The sequence below is a fragment of the Dermacentor andersoni genome, chromosome 4 (genome assembly GCF_023375885.2).
Source record: "Dermacentor andersoni chromosome 4, qqDerAnde1_hic_scaffold, whole genome shotgun sequence".
In the NCBI taxonomy this organism is placed as follows: domain Eukaryota; kingdom Metazoa; phylum Arthropoda; class Arachnida; order Ixodida; family Ixodidae; genus Dermacentor; species Dermacentor andersoni.
Window position 1 is genome coordinate 207,809,996 of NC_092817.1, and position 27,898 is coordinate 207,837,893.

Consider the following 27,898-nt stretch of genomic DNA (forward strand, 5'->3'; position numbering starts at 1 on the left):
AAGAAGCAGACACATAAGAACAGCGCTATCTCTGTGTGTCTGTTTCTTTCTACGTCCTCATTGAGTCACGCTTACATATTCTATCATTGTTAATTTAGTTAGTAAGGGAATGTTTACAAGATTATAAGGCCAATAAAACTTCTACCCTCACTTGGTACAGCTATATACTAATTTGCTATCACATTTGGTGCTTCGCCTTACGGGCGGAACTGCGAATTTTCTTTTATTCCACGCCCTTTTGTAACGCCCCCTGGGCTTTGAAGGTATCGTGATAAATAAAAAAAAGCAATAGCCTCACTGTGATGACCCACTTATGGGGGCAAAGGTTCGTGTACTCAATGTTTTAACGGTTCACTTAGGCGGAGCCTCCGAGAACCCAATTGAGGACAAAGCCGTTGGTTCGAACACACACGCAAAGACTTTTAATTACACTAAAAAGGCATAAAGCAAATAGAAAGAAATAGAAAGCATGCATAAAATAAACACTCAAGCGGACATTGCGGTAAGGAACACACACAGGGCTTTAACGAAGGCGCGAGTCCGGGCTTGCCACGAGGGCGGGGACGCGTCACAGTCTCGACGCGGCGACAAGCTGGCGAAAGGAGTGGTGCCGGTCTCACCATAGGTCGCGGTGTAAGCTGACCGACCGGGCGACCGGAACGCGCCAGCTCTGGCTAGGCGAGGTAAAGTGGGCGGCTTGGTGGCAGGAGTGGACGGCGGCGGCGTTCTGGCCGGGCAGCTGGAGGTAGAGCTCGGGCCCGTAGCCCGACTGCTCCTGTCTCGCCCACGGGCGCAGAAGCTCGAACTCCAGCCTCGAGCAGCAGGCGGCACGGCAGACGGGGGTGGCGTTCTGGCCGGGCAGCTGGCGTAGAACTCGGGCCCGTAGCCCGACTGTTCTCGTCCTGCCAACTGGCGCAAAAGCTCACCGGCCTTGAAGAGCTGACGGCACGCTCGGGTAGACGGGCGACGCACAGGAACAAGTTGGCAGGAGGCCCCGGGCGGGTGAAGTCCTGGTGGGCTCGGGTCCGGAACCCGACGGCCCGTCTTCAACGCCAGCTCTGGTGGTTGACCTCCTCCTGCCGTCGTTTCGTGGGACTCTCCTGGCGTCTCCCCGGCGTCTCCCTGCGTGTCCTCTTGCGTGTCCTCTTGCGTGTCGTGCGTGTCCTCTTGCGTGTCCCCCCGTTCTGCCGGCGTACCACGCTTTTTCTTTTGGTCTGGCCGATTTTCGGATTGGCTGACCGACGCTCCATGGTCTTTCTTGGTTGGTGAGGCTTTTCTTCTTTTTGTTGGCTGTCATGCGCCGCGCGTTCTCGTGCCGGATACTCTTCGGCGTCGTTTTTTTCCTTCTTCCACCTCGGCGCGCGTGCACTCAGCGTCGTCTGCTCCTGACCGTCCCGATCGCCGCACCATGTCGCGCACCACACATCACACTCACATATATCTTTGCAACCGTACTGCCCGCTCGCCTTACCTTGGTGTCTTTGGGCAGAGCAGAGAAACCATTACTCTACAATGCATGGATCGTAAGCGCAGATGGCGCTGTTACTGCGCCACGTATGACGCAATCGCAGCTAAATTTAACCTCTCGCTCGGTGTTCACAGATACATATAACTCGGCAGAGCCTTTGTCGATCCAGCGGGAGTAGTCACGCTTGAGAGAGCTTGCTCTACCACAGTAGCTATAATCCATTAAACTCAAACCAGTAAAAATCAAGAGTCATGAAGCCTAGAAGTGCGCAAGTTACAGAAGTTTCATGATTGCTCGGCTATGGCGCCCAACGCGTTCAACACGTCCAGAGATGCAGTTGAACTCGGCCAGCCAGACAGAAGGATGCCAATTCGCAGCCACCACCTTTTATCGCGGCAGGCCCACTACGAATAGGGGAGAGCACAATTGCAATATTAGACTGTACCCCACTAACTGTATTTGTAAGTTAGAAATATGACAGCCCCACGGTGGTCGGAGCCATTGGTAGAAAAAGAGGAGAAGCGCGCAAGATGAGGTGCGAGTCATGAATTTATTTTACTTTTTTTTCATATTACCATCCGGTTTGTGGCCTATCCCCCACATTAGCTTTGTGCCATTAAACAAGGTATCATCACCATCGTGACTGAGCACTCTTCGGCGCAGCTGGCCAGAATTGGGGCTCCAGCTCCGGCTCGTCCAACTGGCTGAAAAGGCTGCTAGGACCCAAGACCTCCCAGCCTGCATCTGAGGCGGCGGCACTCGCCCCCTGACCTGCGTGTTGGGGGGTGGGTAGATCACCTTGTCCGTTGGACAATAAAGTTTATTCTATCTGTGGGAACTATGTACCGCGCCTTTCCTACAATGGCGCCCGTACATGGAGTCCCGGCTGCGTTCCAGGACGGACCATGCTCTTCGACAAGGTAAGCGGCGCCTGTTCCGCAGCCAGTGCGGGGCGACTCTTGCCCCGCAGGTCGCATGCGGAACAGTCCTCTGCCTCTCGACGAGGAGCGTTCTTCTTCCGCCTGCTGCTCCTCGATTACCTTCGTTGCACCCGGTGCGGACCCTCTCGCATTGTCAACTTGTGCTGCTGCGGCGTCTGGTGCAGCCGTTGGAGAAAGGCTCTGCCGGTGCGGGTGGCGTCATGAATACCACCTGGGGGACTGGGTGCATCCCTCGGTGATGCAGTGTGCCGACTTCCACGTAGTCGGCTCGGGAGAACCTGGTGAACGGTATACTTTGTGGCGCAAAATACATTTCTGGAAAAGGGACAGAAGAAAGGGAGACAGTGAAGCGCCAACACTGTCTCCCTTCACTGTCTCCCTTTCTTCTGTCCCTTTTCCAGAAATGTATTTTGCGCCACAAAGTATACCTAGCAAATCTAAGCACCAACTTGCCCAAGAAGAAGTCCTTCTGGTGAACGGTGTCTGGTAAGATAACGGAAACTCGAAGGCAGTTGCCAATGGTAGAAGCAGCGGCACTCTTCGAGTGACGATCATCGTCGTCTGCGATCTTGCCTTCTGGTCACCTACGCATCTGAAGTGTATGGCACCGGTTTCCATGCGGTGGCATAAGAGCGAGCGGGTGGCTGCACACTCCGGCTACCTGCTGCGTGCGCTCGTTCGAACGAGGCCGGGAACAACAACCTGACCAGGCGCCGCAATAAACACCGACGAGCACAGCGACGGTCAGTCATCGTTCATCACAACCACGCTGCAGAGCGTCTGTCTAACGTAGGGTGCCCCGAGCCCTCCCTCGCTCATGAACCACCCAGGCGGATTGTGACACTGGTGACGAGCACCCATGGATTGTCCCACGCCGCCGCGAGTGGCGAAACTCCGCAACCCGTGGTAGCTGCCATGCCACTGTACGGAAGGCTTGAGCCGTTCGAGGGAGATGGGTCCGCCTGGCCAGTTTACGAGGAACACGTCCACGTGTTCTTCCGGGCAAACGACACACCCGAGGCCGAACAGCGTGACATTTTTCTTGCCAGCTGGGGGACCCGCGACTTCAGTCTACTGCTCGACCTTCTCAAGCCAGCCACGTCGTATGACAAGACGCTGGGTGAGCTGCTCGCCATACTGCGCTCGCATTTCAACCTTTCCACACTATTGGAGCGTTTCCGCTTCAACAACCGGAGCCGCCGGCAAGGAGAGACCCTCGGGCAGATCGTTGCTGCTCTACGAGGGTTAGGGAGTGCCTGCGTTTTCGGGAACCAACTGGACTCGCTGCTCCGGGGTCGTCCCGTCTGCGGCATCAACAACACCGCCATGCAGGCGCGACTCCTGGAGCTTCCCGATCCCTCGCTGGACGACGCTGTGAAGGCAGCGCTGGCAAAGGAAGCTGCCGCCAAGGACGCCGGCGAGATTGCCCGTGCGACTGGCTGACCGTCGGCGGAAGCGGCAGTCAACAAGTTGGCAACAAAGGGCAGTACCTGTGGTCGCTGTGGTGGTGCCCACTCCCCCTCACGGTGCCAGTTCTCTCAGGCGCAATGCTTCACGTGCGGAAAACCTGGCCACCTAGCACGGGTATGCCCAAGGGGGAGGACGAAAAGCAAACAGCAGCAGTAGTCTGGTTCAAGCGTAGGTACCACACAAGCCCGCGGCCAGGGTAGCCGTCACAAGAGTACGCGGCGGAGCTTGCGGCAGCAGGCTCAAGTTCTTCCGCGGCCAGGCTCCACGTCGAGGCCGAGGACCCGCCGATTGTCGACATGTGGCACACAGGCCTTGTACCGTCGTCTGTGTCGCTGTACATGCTGACCGTCGAAATCTGTGGGCACCCCATTTCCTTGGAGTTGGACATAGGGACAGCGTGTAAGTAATGGCCGGGAAACTCTTGAAACGTGCTTTTCCCGGCGTGTCCATCGATGCTTTAGGCGTGATTCTGCGCAACTACTCCGGGCAGCTCTCCCATGCCCAGGGTCAGGCCCATGTCAGCGTTTGCTTTGGCGACAGGGAGGCAACCCTTCCCCTTTACTTAACCAAGGTATCGTCGCCGACGTTGCTGGGCCATAACTGGGTTCATGCACTGGGCGTTTGCCTGCCAGAGTGCCGGAAGCCAGCCTGCATGCAGCGAAAGGAGTCCCCAACCTCCTGACCGAGTTCAAGTCCCTGTTTCAGCAAGGGGTGGGCACATTCGCTGGCACGACGGCTGCCACCTGTGTACCTTAGGAAGCCCGGTCCGTTTTTTCATGCCTCGGCCACTGCTGGTCGCCCTGCAGAACGGGGTCACCCAGGAGCTGCAACGGTTACAGCGAGGGGGCATCCTTGTGCCCGTCAAGACGTGTGAATGGGACACTCCCAATGTACCAGTCCTCAAGTGAGGCGGCAGTGTCGGGATCTGCGCGGATTTCAAGGTTACCATCAACCTTGTCCCTACCGTCGAGATGTACCCGTTGCCCTGGATTGAAGAAATTTGGTCAGCGTTGTCCGGTGGACTGAAGTTTACCAAGCTTGACCTCAGAGTTGCTTACACCATTAGCTAGTGCTCGGGGATACCTCCGGGAAGTACGTCACAATATCGACAACTTTGGGGCTCTTCCAGTACACGCGCGTACCGTTAGGCGTGGCCTCAGCCCCAGCCATATTTCAGAGGGAGATGGACAACCTCTTCAGGGGCATGAGGCACGTGGCGGTGTAGTTGGATGACATCCTGGTTAATGGCAGCGACGACAGTGACCACCTGCAGAACCTGCACAACATTCTGGCACGACTGCAGGACGCCGGTTTCAAGCTCAAGCTGGAAAATTGCATTTTTCTGGCCCCCAGTACTTGGGACATGTCATTTTTCAGGCTGGCCTATCCCCGGCTCCCCGCAACATTGATGCTGCGCTCAAGGCGCCAAGCCCCTGATCAAGAAGGAGCTTCAGAGCTACCCCGGCCTCATCAACTTTTACAGGAGTTACCTGCCTAACCTGTCGGAGCATCTACAGCCGCTCCGTCTTCTACTTCGAGACGGTCAGCAATGGGTCTGGAAGAAGGAGCAGGACCGGGCCTTCCAGTGCAGCAAGGAGCTAATCACCAACGCTCCAGTGCTGGTAGATTTAGATCCTGCCAAGCCTGTCGTCCTGATCGTAGATGCGTCGCCGTACAGCGTGGGAGCCATTCTGGCGCACCGGGACAAGGATGGCCAGGAACGCCCTGCGTCGTTTGCTTCTTGTCGGTTTAATGCTGCAAAGCAACGCTACTGCTAGCCGGACAAGGAAGCCCTGACCCTCATATTCGGTGTCGAACGCTTCCACCAGTATTTGGGGGGCCGGAAGTTCGAGGCGGTCATGGACCACAAGCCGCTGTTGGGGCTGCTGGGGCCTGACAAGGCAGTTTCTGTGCAGTCATCACCTCGAGTGGTCGCTGAACCTTGAGGCTAGCAGTTTGCAGTTGCCAGCTGGTTTACCGTCCGGGAAAGAACCTGAGACCTGCTGTTACGCTGAGCTGCCTGCCCCTGCCTGAGGTGCCTGATGCTATTCCAGACCCTGCTGAAGTGTTCATGCTGGAGCACGAGTATCGGGAGGTGCTCTCCAGATCTGCGGTATCGCAAGCGACCAGCCGGGACCCAGTCCTGTCGCAGGTGGTCAAGGCGGTGTTCAGTGGGGAGGAATTAGTTCAGCAGGCCTACAGTCACAAGGCCGCTGAGGGCTGCCTACTGTGGGGTTCCATAGTGGTGATCCCATAAAGTCTCCGTTCCAGGGTCCTGCAGTTGCTGCGCGCGGGCCATCCTGGCGTGCAAAATACGAATATGGTGGCCCAATCCCATGTTTGGTGGCCTGGCCTGGACCAGAATATCACTCATTTGGTGCAGAGCTCCCAAACCTGCCAGGAGCATCAGCGGGCCTCAGGTCATGTGGAAATCACTCCCTGGCTTTTCCCACTCCCGCCTACATTTGGATTTTGGGTGGCCCTTCAAAGGCCACTACTTCCTGCTGGCGGTAGACGCCTTTTCGGAGTGGGTGGAGGTTCTACCTGTCACCACTTCATCATTGCAGCGCTACGACAGGTCTTCGCCGCCCAGGCATTGCGGGACGTCATCTTGTCCGACAATGGTCCTGCTTTCGCCAGCACAGAGTACCTGGCCTGTTGAAGAAGAACGGAATCCGCCGGATGATGGTTCCGCCTTACCACCCTGCTTAAAACGGTGCAGCCGAGCGGGTGGTGCGAACCATCAAGGACAAGCTCAGGAAAAGCCAGACTGGGGATTTCCGTACGCAGATTGCCCGGATACCACGCCCCACGATGTCACTGGCTGTGCCCCCTGTGAGCTCCATCAGAGTCGGATGGTCAAGACACCCTTGGACGTCTTGCATCCGGACCTCCGATTCACAGTGCTCCTGAAGCAGTTGAAGCATAAGCTGGCTGCTGACCGAGGGTGCCGTCCCGGGCCTTTGCCGGAGTCGGGAGCTCCAGTTTTCGTCAGGAACTTTCGTCCTGGCCCACCCTGGTCCGCCGGACAGGTGGTGTCTCCTGCCAGCGCCTCATCGCTGCTCATCCGCATGTGGCACAGGCACGCCGACCATGTTAGGTTTCACCTCGGCACCTGGCCAGCACCTTCGACTGCCACTTCAGTGTTCCAGCCAGCAGGAGGTCTAGCGGCAACACCAGTTTCTTCTAGCGGAGCACCGCCAACCTCAAAGGCGGCAAGTGGTGCCAGTGGTGCGGCGCACGTGGGGCCGGTGTCGAGCCCGTCCCCACTCACAAGGCCGACCACTGCGGAACCTCAGGATGCAGCGAGGTTGGCTCAGGCAGCACCCGGTGTTGCCACACCCGGCCCGTCAACACAGGCGCTCAGGCGAGGTAATCGACGGCGGAGGCCACCTGACCGTTACTCGTCTGGGTAGCAGGCACCGTCGACTCGGCTAGGACGGAGGCAGAGCCTTATGCTCCGAACATGGACTTTTGTTTCTTTTATGTACCAAACAAGCTGGAGGTAAGAGGGTGTAACAAGCATGTGACGCCCCATCGGGCATAATCTTCATTGGTCCGCCAGGCTCGGTGGCCTGCCAGGCTCAGTAGGCTACATTCGTCACCGCAGCGAAATAAACACCGACGAACACAGCCGGTCAGTCATCGTTCATCACCGGGCGTTAAACAGACGCAGAGCGTCTGTTTAACGAAGGGTGCCTCGAGCCCTCCCTCGTTCAGGAACTCGGGCTGATCGGGACAATACGCTTGGTTGTTTTCGTAGAAGATTATCCATCTGTTCGATATGATACAGCAAAGCTCTTAAGTGCTACTTTCTCCGCTATCGTGTCCGCGAGTAGAAAGGAAACCAGAAGATAGTCCAATACCGGGCCACCCCACGGCGGAAGGGAAGCGCACGTTAAACACTCCCCATATGTGGGCCGATCCTGAAGATAGTGCAATGCTGGGCCGAGCCCCAGTGGAGGTAATGTTCGCCTTAAGGGGAACACATACACAGCTTCAATGGTCATCCTTTAGCACAGATTGGACGGGCACTCAGTTATTTTTCCCTTTTGTTTAAAAAAACCACAAAGAAAACCCAATTAATGGTCTTTCACTCAAGGCAGTTCATTTCAGCATGGAGTATAATAATCAAATTCATTAGCTAATGTAGTTCTATAGTTACTTTTGTTGTTACGAAATGGTAATTTATAGTAGTAGTGTTAGGTTAAATTTGCATACATCGAGCATATTTCACTCCTATCTAAAACAAAACAATCGTGCAGAAATGAACAGTGGACATGAGCGTCAATGTAAACGAATATCACAAATGACCGAGCGAGCGGGCTGGCTAGCCAACAAACGAAAGTTCTCCTTACCTATCACTTCTATACCGGATTTAAACTTTCAGATGCACCAAAGCTCAAATGGTCGCAAGATCAATGGGAGTCGCCGCCAGGCCGGTGGCTGAAACAAGGACAGTGTGGATTGCGCTACGCGTTGTCTGCCAGCAGCACTACGTAATTACATATGCGCGTACGGTGTGCATATCTTTACAGGCCATTTCTGTAGTAGTGGTAGCACAATCTAAAATATTGTTGTGCATTTTGAACGATGTACGGAAGGATTCAGCCAGGCGGTGCTGGCCTTTGTGCTGCAGTAATATCGGTGAGCGGGCGATGTGTTACCGTTGCCTCGTCTGTTGGCCACAATGATACCAATACTATTGATGCTTCTTCATGTTTCAAGTACATGACAAAGAACATTTTGCCTCATTTTACACAGATAAACTGATTACAGCGAGACGTGAATGTCGAGCATTAGCCACTTCTCATGATGCCTTTATCCCTCCGCAATGTCTGATACCGCGAAACATGAAGCACGTAGCGTGAACAACACAGAGCAGCAGGAACAGAATCATAAACATGCATTCATGTCATATGACGTCATACACTTTATATTACAATGACGGCATTATAATAAATGCTATAATTCCGTGACCTTGACCTAGTGATTACGCGACCAACCTTAAATATCTGTGCCTGTTGTGCTTAGAAATCTAATCTTCTGATGTCACTACCGTAAGCATATTTTTCCTGGCAAGCAAATAATGGGCTTTAGTACATTGATTTGCTCCAACAAAAGAAACGCTAAGACAGAGTAGCATATGAGGATCGTGTGTGGACATGGCATTCTATAGACGTCGCACGCCCTTTCACTCAATTGAAAGGCGGCTATTATAAATTAATTTCACTCTTTATTGTTAGCTTGGCGCAAGGCAGCGGTCGTTATTGGCTCAAATAAATCAAGCAAATGATTTTAGTTCCCGAAATAATTACAGCTGGGCGCGGAGGCATTTCGGACGGGCTCATCTAATCCGTTTGTCTTCATACCGCCCTTGTGGACCGGCGTGCTGTTGACTGCCATCTGCAGCCTCACCGGACCGCCGTTGCTTGAAGATCACTACATCATCCTGAATAACACCACATTCCACGTGGATCCTGTGTTCCGGCCAAACCCTTGGGAACCCATGATTTCGAACTCCCCGGCAACACGCACCGATGCCACCACGCATGTCGAAAGAACAGCGCCTCCCCCCCCCCCCCCCCCCCCCGCCACCACCCGCCTAAACATGACCCTCTCGGGTCCTGCACGTCCACTCGGCACGGTGGAATTTCGAGGACGGGCTCACCGTATCCGTTTGTCTTCACACCGCAAGTGAGGAAACAATACGGAAACTGTGTCCATTCTAGTGGTCCCTTCCTATTTGTGCTGCCGTGCCGACGGATGCATTGCTTATTGTGTCGCGTTGCTCTGTACCTGGAAGAATTGCTGTTTCTATGTGGCGATATAGTGTCAAATCCTGGTCCCCATGTTGCACAACTTTCAAAACAACTTGAAGAAATTGTGGCAGATATAAAAAAGATAAAAGGAAAACGATCAACTGACCTAGAAACTAAACTGGACACAATATGTCGACTGCAGGACAGAATCGTCACCTGTCAAAACCAACTTGTTATTGAAACCCTGGAAAACAGAATAGATGACGTGGAAAGCTGCTGCCGGAGGTCAAACTTAATCGTTTATGGCTTAGAAGAAGACGAGACGTCCGAGTCTCTGGAGATTGCCGTGAACGAAAAAATAATTAAGGATATACGCGGACTACCACCAGTTAGTATTGAGGGAAGCCAACATTTGGGAATACGCGCCGTAAATAAAATTAGGCAAGTTATATTCAAGACACTGGCCTTGCTTAAAAAAGAAACTTCTAAAACACGGACGTAAACTAAAGAATAGTGGCATATTGCTCGGTGAAGAGTTTTTGAAAAATAAGGAACATCAGAAAACAGCTCTGGAACCGTGCCAAGCCGATCCGTGATAAGAAGGATAAAGTTTCATTAGCATTTCACAAAGTTTTTATCAACAACAAAGCCTACGTCTGGGATGATGACAAGAACGATAAGGTGCCATAACAAAAGAACAACCCCACAAAGCAGGCGCAACGCAATGCATCGTTACAGATGCAATCTACACCATAGAGCATGATTATATAAGCAAACAGCGTGCTTGTACTTTTGAATGCAGATTCCCCTAAAATAAACGTACTCGAGGTGACAAGGCAAGTGCTTCAAAAGATAAGCAACTCCGAATAATTAACGCTATCGCCAGAAGTGTTACTAATAAGTCTGATCAGCATGAAGTTGTTTTCCTTCAATATAACCCTCACGTAAGAATTGTAACTGAACCGTGGCTTCACAACATGATTTCCGATGACCTTGTCTTTCCCAGCTCATACAGAATATTTCGTAAAGACAGGCCCTCGAAGGGTGGAAAAGTGGCAGTGATTTTTAAAAACCAAATACAAGCTGTTCTGCTCAAAGATGTACCTGATCTTGAGTGCCCTTGCTTGAAACTGTTTTGCTGGGGACATTTCTTGATTTTATATGCGGTTCATGGGCCACGCAACGTGGCGCATGATTATTTAACTAGGTTACAACTTAGGTCAAAATGCAGAAAGTACAATATATTATATATTGGTGGGTTCAACTTACCTGGCGTTGACTTGAAAAGACTACAGCCCTGTTCACAGTTCAACAAACACGTCACTCTTGTCTGCGAAGTAATGTTTACGCAGGACTTGCGTCAAGTGGTTCGCAATCTTACACACGTATCTCGTATCAATAGTTGTGTTTTAGATCTGGTGTTTGTTTCTCGTGACTTCCATGAATGCTCTGTATCGGTCGAACGAAGACTTTCAGATCATTATCTTATCAGTGTTTCAATACCCATAAACCCTCCTGCCAATCCAAAATGTGTGAAGCACGTAGTACCTTTGACTTCGCACATGCCGATGACGCATCAGTTATCGATCATCTTGAAACTTGCGCTGCTGAATGTGAAGGAAATGTCGCCTGCGCACTATGGAATAAGTTTAAAGGAATGTGCCAATATACCCTAAATAATTTTATACCTACAAAATGCAAGAACATTCGGAAGCAGACGGCTTTGTTGAATCGCAATATCATCCATCTCGAACACCAAATAAAAAGGCTAAAATAGAGTGCGCACACAAAAGCACCATCGAATCAATTAGGAGAAAGTCTGGCCCTTTCTGTTCGCTAAAGAAATGATTATTATTTAAAAACAACGTTGCCAAATTACATATAAAATGTTCCTATTGAATTCTGGTGACACATTAGCGAATCAAAAGCACCTATATCTCAAGTAAGAGTAGACAATACAACTATTACCAATCACACTTCTATACCTCAGATTTTTAACAGTTACTTTCATAGCGTGTTTTCCGAATCAAAGCTGTGTTATGTGCCATGCTTAACACCTGCCCACCAATAACAAGTGAACTTCATCTCGTATGACGGCGTCGTTTCCATGTTACTAAACTTGAAGACCTAATCATCCCTAGGACCTCACGATATCATCCTCACGAATCATCCCTAAGACCTTTCCGTCGTAGATGCTTCCGCCTTTCGCTATTCGATAAAATCTACCACCACAACCCTTTGTTGAAAGAACAGCTTATCACCCAACCGTCATACATACCATCTCGCTCTGACCACAGTTTCAAAGTTGGTGTGCCGTCTTGACGTACTAAACTTTGTAGTAATGCATTCATCCCTAGCACAAGCAAAGATTGGAACCACCTTCACGCCACCGTTGCAGCCGTCTTGCATACCGACGCCTTCAAAACCAGCATTCATAAACGCCACCATAAATATGTCTTCGTATCTTGCACAATTATTTTTTAATGTTCACCCACTCCTTTCAGTAATGCCTTTGGGCCTTCAAGGTATATTAAATAAATAAATAAATATCTCCAATGTGTTTCTTCGGAGGTACGCCGAATCACTGGCGAGATATGTAGTCATCACATTTTGTCCCTCTTTGTTGACCGGTAGGGTATCTGATGACTGGAAGATGGCCCGACTTGTGCCTGTTTTTTTAAAAGGTGATCGCTTTCAGCTAGAAAACTAGCGACCTATATCTTTAACATAATCTTGCTGCAAATGAATGGAGCATGTCATCGCAAGTAGTATTAATCAATTTTTAGATCACAACAACATTTTGACAGATATCCAAAATGGCTTGCCTTAAAGGATTTTCCACAGTAACTCAACTACTTTCACTTGTCCACTCTCTTGCAAGAATACTTCACACTAACGGCCAGGTCAATGCGATCTTTCTGGATTTCAGTAACGCATTTGCCAATTTTCCTCACCATAGTCTAATTAACAAAAAACACGAACCCACTGGCCTTCCGACCATTTTCATTTCCTGGGTGCAGGATTATTTAGAAAACCGCAAAGAACACGTTGCGATTGGTCTGCACCAGTCGGGTTGGCTTGCAGTGTCATCAGGTGTGCCACAACGGAGCGTTCTGGGGACACTGCTGTTTGTAGTATGTATAATCGACGTTATTGCAGAAGTTTGCACGGGTGTACGAATCCGAGTTTAGTCCCAGGTTTATTCCGTAAAATTATTAGTGGTAACGATCAATGTGACTTGCAATAAAGCCTTACTAATATTGGACAATAGTGCAAACGGTGGGACATGACTTTGAATACGGAGAAAAGCGTTTTTCTTCGAGTAACTAACAACAAAAACCGACTAGAGTATGCGTGTAAACTCGACTCATCACTATTACAAGTAACATCCGTAAATTACTTAGGTGTAACAGTTAGTAATAACCTCACTTGGAACACTCCCAAAGGCAACATCTGTTCACTCGCGTTCCGTAAGCTGTGTTATCTCAGACATAAGCTTCGTAACGCCTTCGCTAACGTTAAGTTATTAAGCTATAACACTCTAATTAGGCCAAATATGAAATGAGCTTGCATAATTTGGGACCCGTATACCAACTCAAATGTAGAGAAGATCGAAAACATACAAAGAAATGCAGTCCGATTTATATATTCAATATTTCTACCTACTGACTTGATCAGAATTGATTCGCGCCCCAGGCATTGATAAACTTCAGTTGAGAAGGCGAAATTCTAGTTTACATTTTCTTTCATTACTTCGTAACAATAAGCTCAGATTGTACTCTTCCCCGTACCATTCCCCAATGTCATAAAAAAAATATACGATTCTATCACAAAGATTTATTGTCACCGCTTTTAGCACGTACTGATCTGTACAATTGTTTTCTTTTTTCCACGCACCATAAATGGCTGGTATTCATTAACCGTATTTAGCCTACTCTATTGAATCTAACGAATGTTTTTTTTTACAATTTTTCCGCGTTACAATATTGTATACTTTGCTGTTAAATTACTGTATTGCTTTATATCTATCTTGTTATATTGTTGCTATATATCTTATTCTCTTGTTGCGGTGACTTTGCCTTCGTATAACTGCGCCCTTCCTGCCTGGAATTAATCATGGCCTGCAGTATGTACACAAATAAAAATAAGAGAATAAACTTTGTCGCATTGCCATCGCACGATGTGGGCGGCTTTGTGTTCAACCCGTATGTTTTAGTGCACCAGTAAGGAAAACAATCTCGCTTGAAGCAATCTGGCGATCTTACTAAACTACTACCACTCACGGAGCTTGCATAATCGGACAATTACCTGTTTGCATTTCACAGCGAATAATACAAAGAAAAGCAACCGAAATGGAGACTTCTGCGTACGATCGTTGATAAAGAGTGCGCCTTAGCTTGCTACTTTTCATTCGTTGCACAGGGATACTAACTTTATATAACCACAAAATATTCGCAGCGGATGAAGTACTAATTAAATGCCGCGTTAACATTAACAAAATAGGCGGAACGCAAACGCAACACACACAAGAATATCCGATGAAGAGCAGGAATGGCGGCTGTGCAGCTGAGCTCTAGTCCTCCATGAAATGACAGTTTGAGCTTCTTTCAAGTAAATTGAAACCTCAGGCATATTTCCAATGAAATTTGGTATTTCATGGCCACATGCCACCACTTTATTGCTGTCAGTGCGCGTCATTAGAAGGAAACTGCGCCAAATTGTTCGCAACGAAGCGCCGCCATGCACATGCATGTCGCCGACCGCCTATTGAAACTGACACGGCGACGGCGCTGCCACCTTTAGCTCACTCTCGTGGGACAAACAAACATGCGCATCAAATAGCGGCGCTCAGCAGCCCCGCTATTAAGTTTCGATAAACCTCGGGCTCTTTGTACCGGCGCTTCATCGCAAGTCCGACCGCCCCCCACCGATCGACTACCAACTATAGAAGGGGCAAAGAAAGTAGCTTGAAAGTCTAAGGCTATAAAATACTAATTAGAGCACGTAATTACTTTTGTACGTCAAGCCTAATTGCCCTTGAATATGCTTTCTTATGTGCAAGGTGACGTGAATGCATTTGCGAGAAATTTGCACATGGGCTATCTTTACCCTTTCCTTCTTATTTGCGTTTACTAAAAAGCTGTCGCAATGTAGCACCAATAGCGCACATATAGAAATTAGGTGTAAAAACAGCATTCACCATTTCATTGGGTAGAAAGGGCTCGTCGTCTGGTATTTTCTGTGTGTTTCGTCTGTCGCGCTCTCATTTCCCAATAAACCATATCAACTAGCCCAGCTTTGTAGCTTGTCATTTTCCATTTATTGGGCTATACAGGGTGTCCCAGCTAACTTTAGCCAGAGTTTAAAAATATGGCAGTGCAATCTAAGACGACGCGAACAAATGCATGTTGCTGAATACTGTATAAAGTAAGTCACACTATTTTTTGTATTCTGCTTAATTGGATAATAAGTGAATATTATTCACCAACTTCTGAAGCAAAGAAGTTAGGCAAGAATTTCAGTTAGAAAGTGGTAAAGTGTATTGCAAAACGTCCGATTAAATAGTTTCTCACTTTCTATGTATTTGGTATTACTGTTTGTCCGCTTACTGCAGATGTCCGCGAAATACAAAAGGATACCTCGTGACATGCCCCGATTACACGTCGGGACTGCAAACATTTCTCGTACAAAGGAACATAGCATCTAGCAGGGTGTGCTTCCGCCTAATAGGTGGCAGGGCAGTGAAGCAGGCGTTGGCTGGGCGATTTATGCCAGCGATGTGCCTCCCTCGCGATGGTTGATGATAGCGATAGGCAGACGGGTGTTCACACCGGCTGAATGCTACGGTCGTTTGTGTGCAGAACGCTTGGGAGCAGTGCAATCACGACTCGCAAGTGCGCATGTCGCGTGGTGTTCTTCTTTGTGCTTCGCGGTCATGCGCAGTAAGCGGGAAAACACAAATGCCTAATAGACAGAACGTTGGAAACTGTTTAATCGGACCTTTTGCTAAGCACTCTACCACTTTCGAATTGGAACCGTTTGCCTGACTTCGTTGCTTCCGAAGAAGGGTAATTGATCGTCATTACATAGAAAATTAAGCAGAATACGAAAAATAGTGTGATTCCATCATCATTTCATCATCATCAACCTATTTTAAGTCCACTGCAAGACGAAGGCCTTGCCCTCCGATCACCATTTACCCCTTGGGTGCGCCAACCGATTCCTACTTGCGCTTGCGAATTCCTTGATTTCATCACCCCACCTAGTATTTTACTGTTTTCGACTGTATTTGCCTCCTCTTGGCACCCATTCTGTAAACCCTAATGGTCCTCCGGCTATCTAACCTACGCATTACATGACCTCCCAAGCTCGATTTCTTTATCTTAATGTGGATTAGAATATCGGCTATGCCCGTAGCTCTCTGATCCACACCGCCCTCTTCCTGTGTCTTAACGTTACGTCTATCATTCTCTGTTCCGTCGCTCCTTGCGCGGTCTTTAACTTGTTTTCGAACTACTTTGTCAGTGTCCAAGATTCTGGCCCATATGTTAGCACGGTGTCAGGAGTGACAAGCGTAAACAAAGAAAGAAGACGAGGAAGAGGTAGTGAAGCGAGCGCGTGGAGCCGCCATCTTGGAGAAGGGGCGCGCCCAGAGAAGGACGTGGTGGCCGCGGCGCAGCGTTCCAGGAGAAGACGGCTGGAGATTGCCTCTCTGGGTCCTGCCCCAGTTCCTAGGCGACGCATCGACGTCCCGTCCGAGTGCCAGGCTCGGCGAGCAGATGACCGACGTCTCCGGAACTACCGCTGGCCCGGACCTACCTGCCAGGACACGTCAGCGTTTACGCCGCTGAACGTAGACGCACGGAGGCTGGCTGTAGCCAATCACCGTCCCGTCTAGGGTACTAAGCTGGGCCGGCGCGCACCGGTAGCACCAGCCGGCACGAGTCCCGCTCTGCCGGAGCGCGACAGCTCCTCAGCGACTGTGCCTTCGTCACGTCGGCCGGGGAATCGCTGACGCCGGACACCAGCGACCAACTGAAGACAACAGGATTGCAACGACAGACCACAGACCGTGGGACGCAGATTCCTGCCCTAACCAGAACCGGTACTGTAAGCACCCCTACTATGGCGCATAGACGATCGCCGTACAGACGTTGGTCAACGCGGTAGTGGGAGCGTAAAGCATAGCAAGCGAGGACGCAGTCCGTGTGCAAAATGTGGTGAACGTTACCGTGTGTTCCTGTTGTTAAAAGTCCATGTTGAATGAATGTTGTGTGTGCTGCACCTTGCGTTCATGTGTTCCTTCTGAACGTTCAAGCAAGCGTACCAGGCGTTAACGAATGCGTGACACACGGGTAGAATGCGTTGAATGTACACCTTCCTTTTTAGTGATATTGGTGAGCTCTCAGTAGGGATCTAAGTATGTCTGCCGTATGCGCTGGAACCCAGTTTTATTCTTCTGTAAATTTCCTTCTCATGATCATTGTCGCCTGTGGGTAGTTGTCTTACGTAAACGTATTCCTTTCCATACTCTAGACCCTGACTGGAGATCCTGAACTCTTGTTCCCTTCCCAGTGTATTGATCATTATCTTTGTTTTCTGCGTATTAATCTTCAACTCCCCTCTTCAGTGGCGTAGCTAGGTTGTCTGGCACCCGGGGCCCATAGGTCTTCTGTCACCCCCCCCCCCCCCCCCCCCGGCTGTAGTCGAGGAAGGCGAGGATATCGACAATTTCCGGGTTTCAGCACCAGTACAGCCGCCTTCGATACCGCGCAAGTCCCCTGGATCCCCCTATCCTTCGCTTTCTTTCCCAGAGATCGCGAATGCAGCAGGTATTGGCGGCGAGGAGTTAGGCAGTCGCCATCTCTCGGAAGCGCCTCGCTGGCGTAGTATGAAGGATCACGCGGCGCGCTTCTTATAGGTTTTGCTTTCAGCGCTCACTGAAAACACCACGCGCGAGCTCTCCCGGACATTTCTGTAAGTACTTTCGAAGCGAGAGAAGGTTTTTACTGTCTAAATTAAAATCTTGGGCTAACTGAAAGCACCGAATGGTTTACAGACGCTATCTCTTTACCGAATACGTACAGTGAACGCCACTGTGCCCGGTCGCCGCGATGGAGTCTCCCGAACCGGCTTCTTGCGTGAAAGGTAGGCAAACGCTGAGCAAACTATGTGAAATAAGTTATTATAGTGTTTGTATAACTAAATTGAGCATAATAGAATGAAGCCTCAATGCAGCGATCGCACAGCTTCGCAGTGACCGACTGCGCGTCTGCATGCTTGTCCGCGCACTGTTTCGCTTTCTCCGCGTGAGCGTTTTCGCACCGTGCCATGAGCTTTAGGCCGCAGAATATGAGCATTTGACAGTATACAAGCAAGCATTGTTGTGTCGGCGCTATCAGAGCTGTTCAAAAATTATTTCATTGTAGAGACTTCGACGCCTACGGGGACTGTGATGTGCCGTCGCGACGATTCAATCTTTATTTTTTCTAAATTCTTGGACGTTTCAATATTATTTCTCGAGTTGCATCGCACTATATGTTTATCGGTGTTCTCAGCGTGCGATTTCCCGGTGCTGCTTTTTTTGTAATCCAGTGCATTATTTCATAACACAAACACGACCATATGCCATGCTTTTTTTTATGTCGCTCCCTTTCCACTCCAGCAAACTTGCCAGTATCTATAGCATCGATAAGTTCATAGACCAAACCTTCATGACGTTAGTCGGGCAGCGGACTCGGGAAAGCGTCTCAGTGCGCGTGTTTCGAACATCGCAGACCCGGTGTCGTCCCAGAAATCTTCCTCGCGTCTGTACTTGCTGCATACCCAAGTTGTAGCCGATGACTGTTTGTCGGTTTTATGTTTCGCGAGCCAAGCTTCACGCAGCTTCTTGTCCTGCGGCTACGTATGAATAAGGCTGACACTGGGCTCCGTTGCGTACGTCCGGCACCGAGCAGTAGCCTACCATGTTGCACTCCTTCAAAGGCAGCCACTACATATTGTAGTGCTTTCTATCGTTGTAAAGGAGGCACTCGAAGCGGGAAAATCGCGCCACTAAATGAGGGCTGCAGCGTACGAGGGAACTTAAGCTCTCGTTTGCGGCTCGCGCTTCGGCGCTCCCGAAGCAGCCGACGCGGCCGCAAGTCCACGTGATCCCTAATAGCACGTCACGCCGACGGTGGCGCCAGCTTTTCCAGTGGTGCAGCTCGAGGCCAGTGCACGCTGTTTTTTCTGCGCCAAATAACACAGGGTGCTGCACTGATAACTTGTGATAAGCGCATGTGCACATATTCTGTCAGACTGTAAGGCTTGGCAACCGATACAAATGCGGCATCGTGGCAAATACGGCTCACGTCACAAATAAAAAAATATTTTTATGAAGTTTTAATTACCAGTTTTAGCGGCAACATTGCATTTGCAAAATTGAAGGCCGACATTCATATCTTGCCCCGCAAAAACTTCACAAAAATCGTCGTAGGTACTATGGCCCGCAGTATTCTGGCTGTGGGAAGCCCTGAACGAAAACGAAAATTAAATTGTGTCTCAGTGACGCTGATCTCCCCACCATACTACAAAAATGGAAAACGCCACCTGCCTCCCTGCTGCGCGGGCGCCAATGCTATGACAATTACGAGTTCTCTTTATTCTGATCAATAAAGCCTTGTTTTTATTTGCTGCTACGCGGACAAACGTGATTATCCGAGCTGCGGTACCACCAAAAGATTGGGAAACGAATAGAGCACGCTTCGCGTCGATTCTTGGCGTCACCATGAAGCCCGTGCCAGCGAAACCTGTTCGTCTGCACTCGCAATGGAGAGGGTTGAGGGATCAACGCCACTGGTCCACTATTTCATATTTCTTTCGCTACTGCCATACTGGGCGCCACCCGCCGTGCCAAAGTACTGTAGGTCGTAGCACCCAAAACGATTTTGTTTAAGAAATTTTTGTTGAGTTAATAATATGACTTTGAGTCCTCAATTCTTGGAATTGAAGTGCTTCCTCTAAAAGTACTAATTAAGGAATTATTAAGGATATGGTTATTACCTATCTGCCATATTTTTCGCGCTACCGAGTTCCTAGTAATCACAAAGACACATATAACTTGATAGAGTATCGGGAAATATCCTTACAAAATTCACGTTTTTATTTTTGTAAAATTCTGTGCAGCTGACACAGACACTGTACTTGTGACATGAAGTCAAACAACAACAACAGTTTTCTGAAACTTTCGAGGGTAGGAAGGACAGCGTGATAGATAACGGCAGGTTTCGCAGCGGCTTCTCGGAGCGAGCGCGAGAGGGAAAGTAAAAGGCAAGTTGAACATCGCGGCGCCCGCGACTGTATACGGCCTGTCGAGTCATACGCCGCCAAACTCTTCGGCCGCACCGAGTTTGAAGACGATGCAGAGAATCCCATTCGCGACTTTTGACGGCCGCACTTATGCAACGTCGCTCTCAACGAACGCTTCGCCGTAAACGCGAGCTCCGGGCGCGCTGGTTGAACGCCCTCTTTCTACTGCCCTTCTTCGTCTTCGCTGCGCGTTCTGAACGGAAGAGGGACCCAAGAGCCTCAACGCCTTATAACGCCTCACTGTATGTTTAGCGACGTCTGCTCCAGCATGAACGCACGGCACGAGCGCACCCCACATGAAACATTCCGCTAAGGCGAGTAGTTTAGCGACCATTTTGCGAATTAAATTTTTTAGCCCGCACATTCGCGCAATTATTTCGTGGGGTGTTGATAGAGCTGCAGCCGACAATTCTGCGGCTCAACGCGTCGGGTACATGAGCTCGGGCTACTGGATACTGGAGCATTCTTTGCCATTTGCGCCCAGTCAAGCCGGTAGACAGAGGGGTGTCTTCAGGCGTATGACACCCCCCCCCCCCCCCCGACTGGCCCCTTGCACCCGGGGCCCACGGCCCCCCGGCCCCCCCCTGTTGCTACGCCACTGCCCCTCTTACACTGTCGCTGTTAAGACCCTCAACCATTTGTTGTAGCTCGTCCCCAGTGTTGGTGAATAGCACGATCTCATCTGCAAACCGAAGGTAGCTGAGATATTCTCCGTTGATCCTTACATCAGAGTCGTCCCAGTTTGACAGGTTAAATACTTCTTCCAAGCAAGCAGTGAATAACATTGAAGAGATTGTGTCTCCTCGTCTGACCCCTTTCTTTATAGGTGTCTTCCTACTTTTCTTGTGGAGAATCAGGGTAGCTGTGGAAGCTTTGTAGATATTTTCAAAGGTACTTACGTAAGCCTCCTCTGCTCCTTGATTACGTAGTGCCTCTGACTGCTAGTACCTCTACTGAATCAAATGCCTTATTGTAATCTTTGAACGCCATGTAGCGAGGTTGATTATAATCTGCAGATTTCTCGATTACCTGATTGATTACATTGATGTGATCTATTGTTCAGTATCCGTCCCTGAAGCCAGCCTATTCTTGGTTGACTGAAGTCAAGTGTTGGTCTCACTCTATTGGGAATTATCTTTGGGAATATCTTGTAGAATACAGGAAGTAAACTAATGGCTAAAATTTTTCAATTTTTTAACGTCTCCTATTTTGTTGATTATTATAATGTTGACGTTCTTGTAGTGCTCTGGGATCCTTGAAATCGTGAGGCATTTCGTATAATGCGCCGCAAGCTTTTCAAGCATGATGTCTCCTCCACCTTCGATTAAATCGACTGTTATTGCATCTTCACCTGCCGCCTTTCCTCCTTTCATGTCTTCTAAGGCCTTCCTAACTTCATCGCAAGTTATAAAATGAGCCTCTTTAACCTGTTCATTACTACTTTCAAAGGAGGTGTCCTGGCTGCTCGGGGTCAGTATAGAATTCTTCCGCTGCTTTTACTATACCTTCGAGATTGTTCAAGATATTACCCTGCTTATCTTTCAGTGCATACATCTTGCTTTGTCCTATGCCAAGTTTCTTTCTCACTGATTTCAGGATGCGTCCAATTGTTACGGCTTCTTCAGCTTTTCTCACGTTATAATTTCGAATTTCACTTATTTTCGCATGGTTGATCAGTTTTGACAGTTTCGCGAATTCTATCTTATATTTTTAATTGGGCACTTTCATTCTTGATCGTTTCTTTATTAGGTTCTTCGTTGCTTGGAAGAGCTTGCCTACTGGTTGCCTTGGTGCCTTGCCTCCCACTTATAGTGCTGCTTCGGAAGCCCGCCTAGTTACGCTTTCATTCTTTACCTCTATGTCATCTTCATCTCTGTGTCCTAAGTCTACATATTTGTTTGCAATTACCAGCCTAAATTGGTCCGCTTTTATCCGTACTGCGTCTAGGTGGGCCTATTTCTTCTTGACCAATTTTACTCTTTCTCGGTTCAAATTCAGGTAAATCCTAAACCTCACGAACGCATGATCACTGCACTTTACCCTGCCTAACACTTCTACATCCCGCACTATGCTGGGATCGGCTGAAAGTATGAAATCACTTTAATTTCTTTCACCATTGGGGCTTTTCCATGTCCACTTTTTGTTGCTACGCTTTCTGAAGAAGGTGCGCATTATTCGCAGCTTATTCCTTTCCGTGAATTCTACCAACATCTCTCCTTAAGTGTTTCCAGAGCCGACGCCGTAATTACAAATTGCTTGTTCACCAATCTGCTTTCCCCCCTTTCGCACTTAAGTGGTCCATCACTACAGTATACTGAGTTTACTCTTTTCTCTGAGAACGAATGCATGTTGCTGGCTATTGTACGAAGTAAATCACACCCCATTACTAGTGTGATTTACTCCATACAATAGTCAGCAACATGAATTTGGTCGCGTCGTCTCAAAGTGCATCGGAATATTTTTTGAAGTCTGGCAAATGTTAGCTAGGATATTCGTTTATGATTAGAAGTTCTATTTAAAAAAAGTTAAATTATGGGGTTTTACGTGCCAAAACCACGATCTGATTACGAGGCACGCCGTAGTGGGGGACTCTGGAAATTTCGACCAACTGGTAATCTTTCACGTGCACCTAAATTTAAGTACACTGGTGCTGACGCATTTCGGTCCAAAAGAAATGCGGCCACCGTGGCGGTGATTCAATCCGGTGACCTCGTGCTTAGCAGTCGAACTCCACAGCCGCTAAGCAACCGCGTCGGGCAAGGTCTTTTTTGTAGCTGCAAAAGCGTGCATACAAATTACTGGAAGGTGAGGATTCAAAATTACAGCCATTCCCATCTCCGGTGGCGACCATTATGCCGACTACTCCTCGCGCCTACACACAATCCCCTTGGGAACAGGAGGCGCCATTGTAGACCCACAAAAAAGTATTACGTTTGACTCAAATCTGTAGAAAGGCGTTGTCGATGGCGAGACGGCATTCACTTCCTGAATGTAAGGGCAAGCGCTGACGTAAAAAAAATACGCCCCCGACTTCCCATAGCGGGAATAAATGCTGGTGCGAACCATTATACATAGACTCCTTATTTGCGCCTTTGCGAGTTAAACACTCTTCTTCCGTTTGATTAGGGCAGCGCTGCCCCATCTCCCTGGCTGTCGCTGCGCATGACGTCGAAGCGACGCTCGCCTTCTTTCGTCGAGGCGTGTTTGCAGTCGTCGCGAGAGCAGAGGCAGCACTTTAATCGCGTTTTACGCGCTTTGATCAAATCGCGACCATATTTCTCAATTCCTACTGTCACGTCGCTTTACTATACTTTCGCACATTCCCATATTAGCTAGAACATTGAATCATGGGGAAGCAGTTTTAAGTCACCTAACTTCGTTACAAGTCGCTCAGAATGGAGCTATTCGCCTAATAACATCTTCACCTCGTAGCATTTTTTAACGCCAATCAGTTATTGCATGCACAATATTTTGAATGTGACTAATCTTGTTAAATATACCCTGGCCGTATTTATTTTTAGGGCATTGAACAATCATGTTCCTGCAACCATCATACCAAGACATCCCTTATTAATATAAACAATACTAGATTTGCAGGCATTATGAACTTCATTTTACCCTGAGTTCGTATCAACTATAGCAAGCAGCCATTACATCATTAATCCGAAGCCTCGTTATTGCTTAATGCATTCACCTGCTGCTTTCCTGTTCATTTATGCCCGGTCCCCTAAAAACATTTATTATCGTAAATTGGCATTGTTGACGTCGACATTGTTGTTCGTATTATTAATTCTAGTCATCATGCGCAAGAAGCCCCATTTCAGTTTCTAACCACGGGACGTCCTTCTGTACATACTTATCACGTAATTATCCCCATTTTTGTCACGAATAAACTGACTCTGATGAACAACGTGTCTCTGGGGGGTGGCGAGCAGCGCCCGGTGTCCACTCGTTCCACCAATGAGCACGCGCCTCCTCCGCAACGGGTGCACGCCAGTTGCACAGTGGGTGCGCCTGCAGCGCGTCAAGGGGCGGAGCTTCGGACTCGCTTGCGGGTCACGTGGTCTTCGTGCCCTGAGGACTCGGAACCCCCAAATTATCGCACGGTCACGTGACTCACCTTCGAAAAACCGCTACTGCATAGATAATACGGATTGCCTATTTCGAAGCTCCTCAGATTTGTTTATTCCTTGCCACTCTTAACAAATCCTGAAAATTTGGTTTTGTCTTAAATTTCAATAATTAACTATGGCACAAACCCTCATGTTGTTTGGATGTTATCATGATTAGGTGTAGTTTAGGATTGTAGCATTATACGTATTGCGGGATTTGCAAGCGGTAAATTAATTTTTTGCAAGGTGAACCTAAAAAAATTAATGCGACCTTGCCTGACGTTGCTGGGCGCTTCGTGCATAATGCTTCGCGCTGGAAGAAATAAATACGGCACTGCTTTCGCCGCATGAGTGGCGCATGTGTGCCTGCGAGGGTCTGCGCCACCTTCCAGCTCCAACAGGACGGCTTTTACCAGCGGCCGCGAACTTGATCGGCACCGATCAGCCGTCGTCGCCTCACGAGACGAGTCCATGCACGCAATATGTGTGAACACAACAAATATTCGAAACAGTGCCTGCGCTAGGAATTTGGCTACACAGCGCGGCCCAGATTTCCTCGGAGCTGCATGTATGCATGCCATATTAATGTTTACTTCTTCTGACGAATGCGGGCTGAACGTCATTTTTCGCTAGCAGGGACGCTCTACAGCGTATATCGCTCAACCATACGGGTGATTTTAGCGAGTGCTGTGCACAACTGTAGACGCCTCCCTTTGCTGCGGGTAAAAGCTCAAAACCTTGTGTTCCCGATGGTGGGACTACACAATTTCTTGCCGACGCTTTTCTGATGGTCTCGCGAGACCACTGGAACAGAAACCGACCACTCGTGGCGTTCAACGAATGCTGCATCACTTTATTCATTGCGTCTAGAAAGGCCTTGCCAGCGCGTCTGTTGGAAGCAGTGACCCTGACGGCGACCGCCAACAGCGGCGGCAAAACATGTTCAAGCGCGGAAGCAACGGTGAAGCGTTTGTGCGGTCGCCTTTGCATTAATGTAATGACCGCTGCTTTAGCCAATAGATGCCCAGCTGTAAATAGAACCTGCATTCCTTTCATCGGCGGTATTGGAGCATGAAAGCCGAGTTTTTATGCTACAACATCAGCCACCGGCTAATCTAAAGTTGCAAATACACGGCGCGTAATAAAAACCAGGTTCCTGTTGGAGTGAGTAAATTTATTTTAGCTGCCGTGTGTTTTGATCTAGCGTCATGTTTGTTTTTCATGTTGTTTTTTTTTCTACAGGGGTTAAAATTCCTCTTGGCAGCACTTTTAATGTTTACTCTTTAGGCATAGGCTTATTTGATTTCGCTTGACGCTGCTCTTCCTCCGGCGCACATTGCCAATTACGACTGCTTGATAGGAAATGCATGCTTTATACTTTTTACGTGCTTGAATATATAGCACAGCTCTGATGCTGCACCGGAACCAGCTATTACAATCTCCCGACGCGTGGAAATTACTGAAAGACTTCGTTAAATTAAAGGGTATTCGTTCAACGAAGCAGTAGCGTCGCCGGAAGTCCGTTAGACCATGGCACATAAGGAGGCAGACCTGGCTGCGTTGCAAATTGCATTATTCATGACAATAGAGCACTGATGATAGACGAAGGTTCCCACAGTGTCAGCCCTCGCGAAGTTTAACTGGATTCCTCAATCCACACACGCCGCGAGGTTACTTCGACGCGTACTGTGGAAACGAGTTTCTCGAATGTTTTCTTTAACTAGCACACCTCTGCTTTACCGGCAACGCCGGGGCAATATAACGCTGTGCGTTTCCTATTTTGAAAATGGCAAAGGAAAGAAAAAAGTACAATAAATCAATCAGGAGAGCCGACCATGCTTGGCACTACCATAGTCTGAAATTGATCACCATTTTACACGCGTCAGTAAATTTTTACTACCCTAAAAGCCGACTTCGTTGATGATGTTGCCGGAAAGAAAGTATACCGCTGGCCCCTTTTTTCTTTCCGTGACAGTTGTGTGCTCGTCGATGCGGTGGAGCATTTGTATGGCGCCTCCTCGTGCACGTGCCCGGCCGACGCGGCCGTACCTGACAGTCGCGCACGTTCCGCGCGGTAGTCTCGCGCTCGGCTGTATGAGGGTCGGCAAAGGCTCATTAGTCATGGTCAATGTTGTTGTGTGTGCTTTCGGGACCATTTTCCGTCGCCTAAACTCTCGCCCCTATTGAATTCTGTCGGCTTGCCTGATTGGCCTGAGTAGGCGATTAATATATAAGCCTGCGCCTCCCGCCAGTCCGTGGGTCCTTTGCATGCTGTAGAAACTAATTTTAATAAAGGAGTCTGAGTAGTTCCGAAAAGAGCAGAGAGACTGCAGCCCAGGGCGCCACTTCTCCACGGGAGATCCGGCCAAGCAGGCAGACCGTCGACGACCGGTATGACATTGGTTTTAATGTAAAACTTGCACAGTGTAAATTTAAAGTAATGCCAAGCTAATAAACCTAGTAATTCAAATGATACATCTCGTCGTTTTCGTACCTGCCGATCTGCCCCTACCCCTTCTCATCCCCCTTCATCGCCGTGTCCCTGGACACTAAGAGCTGCGCCACTTCGCCACAATATGGCATTACTGTCTGCATCTCTACGACGGAACTCCACATGAGCAACACTTGCTCAGTCGTCAGAAATACCTCGTTCGTTGAGACGCGGGTGTATTGCAAGTACTGTATCCCAAGTACTGTATTGCAAGTACTGTTTAACCGCGCTGTCTGTAGTAATGACACTCAAAGCTGTAATAATGACACTCCATGACACCACGCTATTAAAAACGTTCGAAAACATATGTATAGGTTTTAGTAGAAAACAGTACAGCATGAACGAACAATAAAATCATAAGCTATTTGACACTGTGAAGGTGGATGAGCGGCGAAGATGTTTAGCACGTGACACTGAGGTGGCATAGAATTTTGTACAAAGGTACGAACATACTGATTGTCCTGATCGGTGTCGTCGTGATGATAGGTATGCACACACATTCTCGTATCACGTCTGTTATTAGATGAATCCGTCACGTAAGACAATGAATGGCTCATACCCCCTTAAGCAATGGTTTATACAATCATAAAAAAAAAAACTAACGTGGCCTCCCCATTACCACTTCACAAGAGAGACGAAATTCTACGCTGGAATAATGAGCGGCAACGAAGCCAGCTGCGCAAGAAGACAACGAACGCGCGAACGCGCGACGACGAACGCATGTGCGCGTTCCAGTGGTTACGCCGAGGGGCGCAAACAAGCCAGCTGTGAAAGAAAACGACGATGCTCGAGCCATTGCTGATGAAGATAGTTGATGACGATGTTGATTAGCATGGTAACGACGATGACGATAGGAAGCCCGTGGCATTCCCTTAGGGCCAATGAGGCCGATTTTCGCAGGCGACGCTAGCGCAGCCTGGATTCTGACGGTAGTTGCACTGATACCATAAAAATGTTGACTTATTAACAATAGATAATATTTTGAATATTATTCCCTTTCAATCTAAATTTAAAAATGAAAGTCTTACCCGCCGTGGTTGCTCAGTGGCTATGGTGTTGGGCTGCTGAGCACGAGGTCGCGGGATCGAATCCCGGCCGCGGCGGTCGCATTTCGATGGGGGCGAAATGAGAAAACACCCGTCTACTTAGATTTTGGTGCATGTTAAAGAAACCCAGGTGGTAGAAATTTCCGGAGTCATCCACTACGGCGTGCCTCATAATCAGAAAGTGGTTTTGGCACGTAAAACCCCACAATTTAAAAATTAAAGGCGACGTCTAAATAATTTCTAGTTACTTAAAAAGTT

General features: G+C 48.8%; 1 protein-coding gene and 1 pseudogene across 2 annotated transcripts in view; one reads left to right on the forward strand and one right to left on the reverse strand.

The window, feature by feature from the left end:
* Positions 1-4,787, forward strand: part of LOC126538376 (uncharacterized) — a 174,423-nt pseudogene extending 169,636 nt beyond the window's left edge.
* The window catches only part of LOC126538488 (FMRFamide receptor-like), a 1,022,731-nt gene that overhangs the window by 484,635 nt on the left and 510,198 nt on the right, over positions 1-27,898 (reverse strand). The window lies entirely within an intron of this gene.